A 13,036-nucleotide genomic window follows, 5' to 3' on the forward strand; every position below is an offset into this window, starting at 1 on the left:
ATCAACATGTTTCTTGAAAGTTCATGTAGCCTGAAATCAACCTAATTCAGCCGAGTTTCAGACATTTTTGCATCAATTCAGACATGACCACTTATAGTATATTGCATGAGCAACCTCTGAGAACCCGGATTCTAGTCCTGTAAGAACCAGGAAATAATCATGCCCACATAAACAGTGGTGAGTGCGATTCGGAGATTGCATTTTCGCTCAAAATTTTTATCTCCACTGATAGTTTTTAGGGTTGCGGTTTGGGTTAATAAAATATGCATTCCTGTTGACTGTATTACATCATTTACAACTAAAAATGCAACTCCCTTTTGGTGCCACTCTCTGGACATTTCACCTGGAAACTGGAGCTCACACCTACCCATACTTTAAACAACACATCTAGCTTTGGCCACTGGGGCAGTGGTTTGAATTTCGGTAAGCAATGACTGGTGGATTTCAGTAAGGGTGCATTAACTTTTCTTCTAAAAGTTCATGTACCCTGCAGTCAATCCCATTCAGCCGAGTTTCAGACATTTTTGCATCAATTCAGACATGAGCACATTTCCCTCTAGTGATACTTATAGTATATTGCGTGAGCAACCTCTGAGAACCCGGATTCTAGTCCTGTAAGAACCAGGAAATAATCATACCCACATAAACAGTGGTGAGTGCGATGAGCTCACACCTACCCATACGTTAAACAACACATCTAGCTTTGGCCACTGGGGGCAGTGGTTTGAATTTCGGGAAACAATGTTCTTGTGGCGGAACGACCCGCCCCTCCCTCTCGTCATCGTCGCCCCGCCTCTGAGGGCAGCCAGGCTCACAACGGGAGTGGACTGGAGAGTGAGAAGAGGTGCATAGTTAATAAGCCTCGTTCTGACAGTGGTTGATGAAGCACACCTGATGTTAATAAGGCTTCATCACCACTGTCTTTAAAACGCAGAGCGCACCTCTTCTTGGGGAGACAGCTTCGAAACTCCATATGTGCACACACTGGTGTCCTTGCAGATCCAGGAGCAGAATGGGGAGGGTTCTGGATGAATTAGATGCATGCCGGACCTGCAGCCCCGGATCTCCGGTGCGAATTAGATCCGGGGGATTGTAGCACATGTCGCGGCCGATGGTCATGGATGCCGGGTTGCTTTCCCCTCTCATACACTATGGCCCTGGGAAGACAGGCCGCTGAAGAAGCCGCCGCCCCACGTGCCACGGACCAATGAGGGGAGTGCGTGCGGCCGCCGGACCCCACCCATGTCCTGGATTCTCCTCTGGACACTCCCCATCCTACACGATGCCAGATTCCCCTTTATTTTGAAGACTATTCCCCCTTGGACACTATTTCCCCCTTTTTATGAACATTTTATGTTTATTATTATTTTCAATAAATGCCTCTCCGAGGCTTGATGCCACACCCACTGTGTCTGTCTTTTGCTCACCCTGCCACACCCTGAAATCAACCCCATTCAGCTGAGTTTTTAGTTTGATTTTGTATCAATTCAAACATGAACACATTTCCCTCTAACGGTACTGATAGCATATTGCGTGAACAACCTCTGAAACTCACATGTGCCCATATGTTCAACAACACTTCTAGCTTCGGCCACTGGGGGCAGTGGTTTGAATTTACACAAGCAGCTAGCACAGACTGATTTCAACAGCAAAACTTTTGACCCAGGCCGAGTTCGGAATGGCATACCACCATACTACTACTCTTACTTGCCATTCCGAACTCAGACCCACTTTTGGCTGATTCACATTGTGATCAGTCTTGTAAATATGTAAAAATAAGCTGCTGTATACCTGCGTATACTATACTGTATGTGTGAATATATATGTTATGTGTAAGTAATTCCCATGCGTATATACATGTTTGTGAAAGTTCGATTTAAACCCTACATAGTTCAATATTAATTTACAGTGTGTACATTCATTGTTTTATGGTCAATTTTAGGTGTTGACAAGAAGCTAGAGGAGGAGATGGAGAAGGAGAGACAGGCTTTTGAAGAGGCTCAGGAGGATGAGAGAAGGAGAACCCAGGAGCTACACTGCAGAGCAGCCACAAAGATCTAAGCTGCTTTCAGAGGAACATTAGCACGCCAGTGGAGTAAGACAGAGCTAAACAGAAAGAGAGAGGAGAAGAAAAGTCTTGAGGAGGAAAAGAGGGCATGGGAAAAGATGAAAAAGGAGAGGGAGGAAGAGAGAAGGAGGAGGAATGCACTTGGAGGGAGGAGACAGAGCGATGGAGAGCAGATTATGAAAGAGCAAAAGAACAAGAGTGCCATCTTCTGGAGAGAGAGCATAGATTGGAGCAGCAGAAGAGGAAAAAGGAAGAAGATGAAGAGAGGAGGAGGGAAATGGAAAGGAAGAGGATGGAGGAGCAAAACAACATTAAATCAGTTGAAGAGAAGAGCGTGAAGGAGAGAAGTCGAGGAAGAAACAGGAAGAGGATGTCGACAGGAAGGAAACAGGAAAATGTGAGAAAAGGAGAAGACAATAATGTAAGAATAAGAGATGGGAACAGAGAAGAAAACAGAATGTAGGTAGAGAAGAATACAATGGAAATAATTGAAAAAATCATGAACTTAGAAGTTACAGAAATATTAGATGATCAGAGATCATTAACAATGAGTGATAAAGAAAGAATAAAGAGACATCAAGAAAATAAACTAGTTGATAGCAATGGAGAGCTTGACTCTCTGACAAATCTCTCACATTCAAGAAAGAGCCTAGAAGTTAACATAACCACTTAAGAGTCCTACATAAATGCTCATCAACCACTGTCTGATAAGGGTGGTATTAGTCCGTTGGGTTCCTCTGGTCTTACAGATCACCTAAGGGTGTTCTCACATTAGGCAATTTGTACCGTGCCTGAGCATGTTTGACCCCCAAAGTCCAGTTCGTTTGACTAGTGTGATCGCTCTGTACCGTGCCCGGGCATGGTATGCTGAACTGTTCCTTGGCACGGTTCAGTTGGCTCAGGCACAGTACGCATCTAGTGTGATCGCTAACTGTGACCGAGCATGGAACTCGAAACATGAAATCAATGATACGACTGTTCCATTTAACAAACATGGTGGCAGAGGTGCAGTGTTTACTGGAAATTTGGGCATACGAGAGTATACAGGAACAACTGGATACAACACACAAGAACTACGAGATATTTGTTAAAATTTGCAACTATCTTCGTGCTCGTGGATACCAAAGAACCATTGAGCAATGACGTGACAAGCTGAAAAAACTGCGGGTTCAGTATCTGTAAGTACGGAATGCACTCCGTAAATCTGCCAGCTCGTCGGGTGAAAAGGAAAAATTCCAGTGGTACGATGCTGTCGACAATTAGGCATGTGAGAGAGCCATGTGTCACCACTCCCCAAACGACTCAAAATAAGCCACAAAGTAACGTTACAATGATGGACTCCATTGTGCTCTGCGAGAGCGCTTTTCTTCCTGTTTTCTTCAAAATAAAAAGTCACATCGTAATGACGTTAGCGTGCTCAGGCCCGGAACGTTATGTGCAGTGTGAGTGCAGGCCAGCGGGGGAGTGGGGAGAATCGTGCTTGGGCACAGTACAAGGCAACCGGGCCTAGTGTGAGTACGCCCCTCTGTGAATCAGAACAGTGAGACAGACACGACTGAACCAGTTTTTGAAATTCATGGTGTGGAATCTGGGATGAACACTAGAGGGCAACAAAATGCTACAGTCACTGAATTGGAGAACTGTGGACCAGAGATCCAAGAACCAAATTCTTTATGTCTGCCTGACAGCACAGAGCAAAATCGTCTGGCCTGGATGATGAACTGCACACCCTAAAGTCCCAAAAGAGAGGGCTAAGAAGAACTAGAGTACCCAGCTTGCCTCCTCTCTCTCTGTGGACACTATTCTTTTTTTCTTTTTCTCCCAATTTGGAATGCCCAATTCCCAATGTGCTTTTAAGTCCTCATGGTCATGTAGTGATTCATCTCAGTCCGGGTAGCGGAGGACGAATCCCAGTTGCCTCTGAGTCTGAGACCGTCAACCCGCGCATCTTATCATGTGGCTTGTTGAGCGTGTTGCCACGGAGACATAGCAACCACTCTCAATGCGCCCCACTGAGAACGAACCACATTATAGCGACCATGAGGAGGTTACCTCATGTGACTCTACCCTCCCTAGGAACCGGGTCAATTTGGTTGCTAAGGAGACCTGGCAGGAGTAACTCAGCACGCCCTGGGATTCAAACTAGCGAACTCCAGGGGTGATAGCCAGTGTCTTTACCACTGAGCTACCCAGACCCCCTGTGGACACTATTCTTAAGACAGTAGCGTGAGCTCTCTCAAACAGATAGCAGTTAGATTAAACTTGAAACATACATTATATGAAATATGATTACTTAAATGAGGCATGTATTAGAAGTTCTTGTTCCTGTTAATGTCATTGTGCTGTCAAAATTACAGCGGTGACACTGGAAGACCTGCCGAGCTGCAGCTTGTCCACAGTGTCTGAGTGTAACAAACTGCAGACTTTAACCCTTAGACGCTGTGGACTCAGATCCTTAGATGGACTTAACCAGTGTGCCCAAATCAGATACATTGATTGAGTTCTTTTTTCAGTGGAACACAGAAGGAAACATTTTGAAGAATCTTTATGCAGCTTTTCCCCCATACAATTACAGTTTATAGTAACAACGGCTTTCAAACTACAAAAAAGACAAAAAGCAACATCTCAAAATGTTCCTTTAACCTTCTGTTTCTTCCCACTTACTATCCCAATTATTAATTTCTATCTTTTAAATAAAGTGTGCTTGATTCTGATAGGATAGTGCACTTTATGATCACTCATTCAAACTACAGTATATCCTATGCTTTCTTATGTTAAGGAGAACTCCATTGGCCTTGTGGATTGTGGTCTGGCCAGACTTCAGGCCCTCCTGCTTGGCAGTAACCAGCTGACTGACAAACATTCATGGCCTTGATGATGCTGAAAATCTTAAAGTGCTTCAGCTCTCACACAACAAAATCTCCCGAATTAGTGTGTCTTTGCTAGATGGAAGTGTTCATTGATAGACTGTATACTTTACATATTCTTTTTATTTTACAATGAATGTACTCCAGAAAGAGGAGAACTGAAATGTAGATATTGTGTATATATCAACAAATGTAGCACATTCAGCCTCGATCCAGTAGAGAGCAGTGTTGTTCCAGTTTGGTGTCTTCATTTGACCCTCTCCCTAATTCCGCTTTCAAAATATATCTTGATGTGTCTTACTTCTGAGAAATTGGCTTCATATTAAATAAACACAGATGAATATGTCATAAAGAAAGGGATAAATGCAGTTAAAAGATATTTGCTGTCAGTGTTTGATGATGTCCTGCCAATTCTGCCTTTTTAGATTAGATTAGTCTTTGGCTGGTATTAGATTTTTTTTCACTGTGAAATGATTCTCATACACACTAACCAGGTTTCTAAAGCGGCATTGACTTCATGAAATATTTTTGCTCTCTTAGGTGTTTTAGGATCACTGAAAATGCTTCTGAGATTGTCAGTGGACCATAACCAGCTGCTCAGCACAAGAGGTTTGAATGAAATTTACACCCTACTGCATCTAGACTGTTCGCACAACCACCTAAGACACGTGGAAGGTTTGAAGAGTTGTGCTCTGCTTAACACACTGGACCTGAAAGAAAACAGTCTAATCTGAGGTAAATCTTACACAATCAAACAAATTAAAGGGATAGTTCATCCAAAAATTAAAATTTTCTCATTATCTACTCACCCTCATGCCATCCCAGATGTGCATGACTTTCTTTCTGCTGCTAAACACAAATGAAGATTTTAGATGAATTTCTCAGCTCTGTAGGTCCATACAGTGCAAGTGAATGAGTGCCAAAATTTTGAAGCTACAAAATCCATATAAAGGCAGCATAAAAGTAATCGATAAGACTCCAGTGGTTAAATCCATGTGTTCAGACATGATATGATAGGTGTGGGTGAGAAACAGATCAACATTTAAGTCCTTTTTCCTTCACTTTCACTTTCACTTTCTCCTTCTTCTGTTTTTGGTGATTCACATTCTTCGTGCATACCCTGCATACCCTCATTCTTCATGCATACCCTACATACCCTGCATACTCTCCTACTGGGCAGAGAGGTGAATTTATGATCAAAATAAATATATAAATATTGATCTGTTTCTCACCCACACCTATATCGTGTCTAAATACATGGATTTAACCACTGGAGTCTTATCGATTACTTTTATGCTCCCTTTACATGGATTTTGGAGCTTCAAAATTCTGGCACCCATTCATTTGCATTATATGGACTACAGAGTTGAAATATTCTTCTAAAAAGCTTTATTTGTGTTCTGCAGAAGAAAGAAAGTCATGCACATCTGGTATGCAAGGAGGGTGAGTAAATGATGAGAGAATTTTCATTTTTGGGTGACATCACGGATCAAGATCATTGTACAGAATAATCTCAATTTGTCCAGATTTTCTATTATTTTGTTATTTTGTCTGTGAATAAGAATTGTTTTGCATTATTACTTTAATTACCTAGACTGAAATCATAGACTCTCACCTGTTAGATTCGATGTAGAAACATATTTTCATTCCAATGACCAGGAAAGGAGTAACTTGACAGTGTTTATTACGAGAAATGCATTTGCTATGGGAGAGAAATAAACTACAACGATGACAGCCTTTGTAAACATCATACTCATACCAAAACCTGCTCAGCCATTAGACTGTGATCCTTGGCTGCCATCACTTTAATTCAATGATCTTTTCTGTTGTGCTTAGTGTGTGGATGTTAGTCAATTAGATCTCATATTCAGGAAAAGGTTTGAGTTTCCACCCATCTTTGCTCATGGGACAGTGTTCATGGTTGGAACAGACAGCTTGACATTTACTGCATTATCATATGGTCATGTGGGGATTGTTCATGTGGGTGTGTGTGTCTGGCTTGTGGCAGAGCTACCTGTCCTGCAGAACCATGTTCTTCTGAGGGACCTTTATCTGGATGACAGTCTGATTTCCTTCATACATCATCTGGACTCTCATTGCTTACCTTTGCTCCAAAACCTCTCTGTGGCCCAAGGCCTCAATATAGAGAATGGCTGTTGCTTATAATATAGTCAGCTGCCCAACTAGGGAGCTTTTGGGCATCACATGCACATTTCTGCAGTATGCTGTTTAGTTAGGCAGCTCTCTAGATTTTGGGACACAGCCAAGGTGTTTAATATTGACTTGAAATTAAATGCTAATTAAAGTAAAAGTTAGTTCTTTCTATTAAACATGAGTATTCTGAGGCAGTGGTCATGTCACACGAAAACCTATGAACATGCATTGCTAAGATGTTTGTTTGTTGTTTAAAATGATGATTCACCTTTTCACTCATTTAATTCCACTCTTGGACTTGGTCTCTTTGAAGACACTGGATTTTAGCCACAACTGTCTGTCAGGTGAGTTATAGACACAGGGTGGCTTGACTAATGTCAGTTATGGGTTGCTTAAAATGGTCTTTATTTGAAAAGAAAAACAAAGAATGCTTTTGAAAGACAAAATGTATCTTATTTTTATCTTTAAAGGTAATATTTTTGCATGAAATAAATGCACAGTAATATTTTATAGCTCATTATCATGATCTCTAAGTGGTTGTAATGTAGGACAGACTAGATCACAAACATTTGTTGTGCATTTTCAGCAAGTGTCTCCAAAATAAAATTATACCAAAAAAAAAACAAAAAAAAAACCTTTTTAATAGCAACGTGTCTCGACCTCATGAGGAGTTGTTCTGACTTTAGATTTGCAGAATGTTTGTCTGAATCTTCAAGGATGCAGTGGGCTTCAAGAGCTTAATCTGATTGGCAACCCACTACAGAAGGAGAACGACTAGAGGTAGGTGTGACTCAGGGACCCAGTTTAGTTTCTTATACATTGCCATTTAGATATTTAATGGTTAAAGATTAGTGCATAAGCAGACTTTTAAACCGAGAGCTGATCATGTGTATAATGTATAATCTACCAGGCCAAAGTGAGTTCTCGATTGTATTTGCTGTTGAGATGGTCTATTTAAGCAATGTCACATGAGCAAGTGTGCTATTTTACTAAATTTGGCAAGCAATTTTGTATGTTTTGCCATCAACAAAAATAGTTCCAAAAGAAGCCAAAGCTGGATCAGATGTGGGCAAGCAACGTACAGCTGTAAATTAATGAACATTGACAAGTGGAGTTATAAAAAGAGTGAAGCATCCCAGTGAAGCATCCCAGTGCTGTTATGCGAAGTAGCAACACTTTTGGAATGGTGCTTGGCCAATCAAATCGGAGAACTGGAACTAACTGTTGTACAGTATAATTGTATATAGAGGAGATGTGGTTCCCCCTTCATTAATGGAACGATTTATCTTGGGTTGTAAAGAAGCTGTCAAGTGTGCATTCCAGCAAAAGTCACTAAGCATTTCATAATTATCAGAGAATGTGAAACTAATGTGAATGGGGACATTGGCTGGAAGTGCACCAGGCGTTTAAAGCAGAATAAACATTCCTCTTTGCCACAGAGCTTCCGGTCCGTATCGGTGCACCAGTCATTGTATCTGTGTCCGCTATTGGATTAGCCAGTGACATCTGTACGCACGTGGACTTAAGTGTTCCTAATTCTGAAAATATTTGCTCAGTGGGGGAATATTTTTTAAGCAAATGTGCTTTTGTTGTGAAGTGCCAGCAGTTTGGGAGTGTTTGTAATGGACTTGTATGAGTAGATTGGAAATGTGATGGTTAAAAAAATGCTTTAGGGACAGAATAAGGAGATCAAGAAAGTGTTGAAGCATATTGGTTTTAGTTCAACATGATCACACAGGAGGCCGGCATGTTGTTTCCGATACTTCTGGTTCCCTAGGATCAGCCATGTTATGCCAACTCAGTGTGTCATCTCCTATCAGACATTTTTGCATCGGCTTCAGGGTGTTTACCTTCCCTTGTTGTGTGACTGGAAGCTTGTTGCATTGTGTTCGCATACAGCGATGAAATCAGGAAGAAATCACGTTCGCATAATCAGTGACAAGTGTGATTTGGAGGATGCATTTTTCCCTCTTACATTTTTTTACTCCACTTATGGTTAGGTCTATGTCTGGGATTTCGGTTGGGGGTACAGTTTATTAAAATGTGTCCCTCTGTCAAGGGTGAAGATTTGTCTTGAACATTGGGGGATCCAATTTTACTGTGAGATCAGTCTGAATAGTTTTCCACTGAGGCAACAATCAAACTGTTCATCCTGTTAAAATAAATAAATAAATAAATAAAATAAAATAAAATAAAATAAAATAAAATAAAATAAAATAAAATACAAATACAAATACAAATACAAATACAAATACAAATCCTTAATTCCAAAAAGGTTGGTTGTCTGTCATGTAGTTCAATAGCTCAGATTGGCACCACATTTATTTTTCAGGACTCTTTCCAGAATCCTTCTTAAGGGATAGTTCACACAAGATGCATTCTTCATCCATCTGCACTGTTTTTTTAGTTGTTTTTTTCCCCCCTATATGTTTTCTAACATGCACCAAACATAAATTTTTGACTGTTGCGTTCCACTGAGCTTACAATTGAAAGACAGCTAAGGCAATGAATAAACGGAGGATTTAAATAGGTCCGCTCTGATAAGTGTTTGAATTGTATTGGTAGCTGTCATGTTCAGTTGAGCGTCAGCTGACTGCGAGCTCGACTTACGTGACCTGCCTGAACTGACACTATGCTTGATTTCATCACAAATCAAAAAATACTTTTTTTGTTTCCTATAAGTTTGCCTTTGTACTAGTGATAAACCATTATTGCAGTGATTAACATAAAGTGCAGCTCTATTAATTAATTTAGTTATTAATAACTGTAATATACCACACCTGATAAACTAGTTTTAAATATAACATAAAGTGCAGCTCTATCAATTAATTGAGTTATTAATAACTGTAATATACCACACTTGATAAACTAGTTTTAAACAAATACTTTCTTGAATACAGCCATAATTAATACCTAGAAAATAATAAAAATGTATAATATACACACACACATACTATATTTTCATAAATGTTGTAAACATAAACAGTAATAGTATTCATAATGGTAACAAGAATACACGAACACAACAATAACCATCTCTAAATCAATAAATGACTACAATAATTCTAAAATTGTAAAATAATTGTAAAATAATTTAATTGTTACTAATTATATCATTCATTAATCAACCCTTGTTTTTGTTTGTAAATTCATTTTACTTCAATCAGCATGCTTCAGAAAAGATTAGGCCACACCTGTGTTTTCTCATACACTTTCACACATTTAAACACAGACCAAAAAAAAAAAAAAAAAAGACGCAACAAGGGCTCAGTTAAATGGCTGTCACAACTCTGGAATGAGGCCAGCAAACCCTTTTTCACTTCTAATCCAAACTGAGTGTCATCATGCTGTTTCTCACTGAGAAAGGCAGACTCTGACCAAACTTTTACTCGACGCACAGACGCTCTGTTGATTTTCTGGGGTCCAGAATGTCAAACTCATTAAACGTTTTATACCCATTTCCTAATGGATTTCATCTGCTCAGTGTAAATACTCTACAATAGAAAAGCAATAGAGGTGGGGAGGGAGGGGCTGGAACTTAAATTTCCACTTTATGATTGCAGAGGACAGTCAATGGAATAACATCTGAACAACTCTGAACTGGTAGCTGTTTTGGGTCTCTAAACAAAATAATTTATTAAACCATAATAATAATAAAAATGACTTACCTCTATTTGTTTTCATTTTCTTTTTTAGTAGAGACCTCAAGTTTAAATTTCTTAAATATACTAGTTTTTGAAAGTTTTGCATATGTAAACGTTTCCTTAAATCTGATTTCAGCCTCATTATACGTTATAAAATAATTAGTCTTATTGTTATTAATTGTTTAACTCATAGAACTTTCAGCATTATGTTTGGTCTGTTCACTTTAAATTTTTATCATGTAAATCCCTGTTTTACCTCAGGTTCTTGTTTCTGGAGACAGTGCCTGGCTCGATTGAGTTGAATAATAAGCAGACTGGTGCTACAGTAGCGCCCACTAAAGGTCCAAGAGAGCAGTGGAGTTTCCAGGCCCTGCAGAGGCATAGCAGAGGCAGCATGATTCACTCCTCCAGCGACAAAATATGGAGATCATTTAGGCATCCAGTTTCTAGAAAATGTTTAAGAAGAATATGTCATTTTCTATACACAAGTAACAAATCAATAGGGCCACACAAATTGTTTTGCCCTGCATAGAACTGTGCAGATATGGAAGATATGCAGAATTGGAACAGCCGTCACTTGCAAAGTTCTACTCATACCCCCTACCTCTTGCGTGTTCACTTATTATATACTTTGCATATTTAATGTACTAATTTACATTTGCATGTATTCGTTTAGCAGATAATTTTACCTAAAGCAACTATTAATACAAGTAGAGAATAATACAACTAGAAACAATTACCATAATCAGAGGAAGAACACAATGTTTTCATTTCCAGATTTGGAATGCGGAAGTAAACTATAGCGGAATAAACTTCTGTAGCGGTGAATGGGAAAAAGAAAGAGATGGATTTTGGCCATTAGAAGAGACAGAGATTTCACATTTTCTTTCACTCCCTCAGAAAATGTATTTGTAACCCTATCACAGCAGTATTGTCTATTTTTTTTAATTAATGCCAGGATAAAATAACAATAATCAATAATGTTTGATTTAAAAAAATTAAATCATAAAAAAGTTTGCTAGGTTTGCAATGCTAAATTAAGGCGGAAATGCATCACCACAGTCTGTGAAAAGGATCTACACAAGTAGTAAAACACTATAGCAGAAGTGTAAGTGTAAGATTTAATTTTTGTATGCAGTGTGGCAGAGAAAGTTTAAACTATATGTTTTATTTTTTTTAAAGCTTGTGATACTGGCTGATAAAGCAAGCATTTGTTTGTATTAGCACCTGTGCTTATTAAGCTTTCCCATGTCTTTGAGGCTGCACATGCTGAATATCAACAAGATATAACATTTTCACTTCTATTAATACAAAAGCCCCCTTAGACGCTGCCACAGACCACCAGCAATTAAAGCAGAACACTCGCCATATGTCATAAAGTATGATTGGCAGATTTCTGTGTGTCCTGTGGTTCAAGCTGAGGTCTCTCGTGGCTTGGAGGACTTTCGAGATACCCCCTAACCCTTCCGCAACGCACTCTGCACAAAGGGTCTTTTGCACTCCCACGGGGAGCGCTGCAGCCATTTAACATCTGACCTGACCCAGTGTCAGTCCCCAGCTTTGACAAGGTGTAGACTCTGCCATGTTTCTGACCAAGATACAACATTAAACCAATGTCTGTGTTGATTTGCAGGCACAGAGTGGCCAACTGAATTGTAAGGGATTAATTTAAAGGAATAGTTCACCCAAAAATGAAAGTTCTTTCTTCATTTATTCACCCTCATGTTGTTCCAAATCCTTATCACTTTCTTGGCTGGAACAGAAAAGATTAATTTTTGAAGAATATCCTGGCCACTTTTATCTATATAATGAAAATGAATGAGGACTGGGGCTGTCAGGCTCTAAAATAAAAATAAATTAATTAAAAAAAGCACCAAAAATTAATGTCATACAGTACATGTTTGGAATGACATGATGATAAGTAAATGATGACATACTTATAAATTTTGGGTAAAATCTTTCATATCAGCAAATCACTGCAATAAAATGGGATTGTCTAGGCTTGCCACTGCATCATAAATATACATGTTGTGTTACTGTAAAGCCACTTTAGTTCTGTGCAAAATAAGGTTGAATTCTCTGAAATAATTTTTGGATTAAAATTTGGTTTTGGTTTGGAATCAAAAAACGAAAACCCTTCCCGATATTTCTCTGAAGTAATTTGAGTTGTCAGTAAGTAGAGGGACTGTTTAAGGTCTAGGATTGTATTTATGTGCCTTGGCATGCTTTTTTCCGCTTGAAACAATGTTTGGCTTTCAATATGTCCATTGCGGACTGTATATGCAATTTGACATTAATTTGTT

At 39.3% G+C, this 13,036-nt stretch overlaps 1 pseudogene; it reads left to right on the forward strand.

Annotated features, from left to right (window-relative positions):
- Positions 1 to 13,036, forward strand: part of LOC127416720 (leucine-rich repeat and IQ domain-containing protein 1-like) — a 57,508-nt pseudogene that overhangs the window by 4,550 nt on the left and 39,922 nt on the right.

The sequence above is a fragment of the Myxocyprinus asiaticus genome, chromosome 26, assembly GCF_019703515.2.
Source record: "Myxocyprinus asiaticus isolate MX2 ecotype Aquarium Trade chromosome 26, UBuf_Myxa_2, whole genome shotgun sequence".
Lineage (NCBI taxonomy): Eukaryota > Metazoa > Chordata > Actinopteri > Cypriniformes > Catostomidae > Myxocyprinus > Myxocyprinus asiaticus.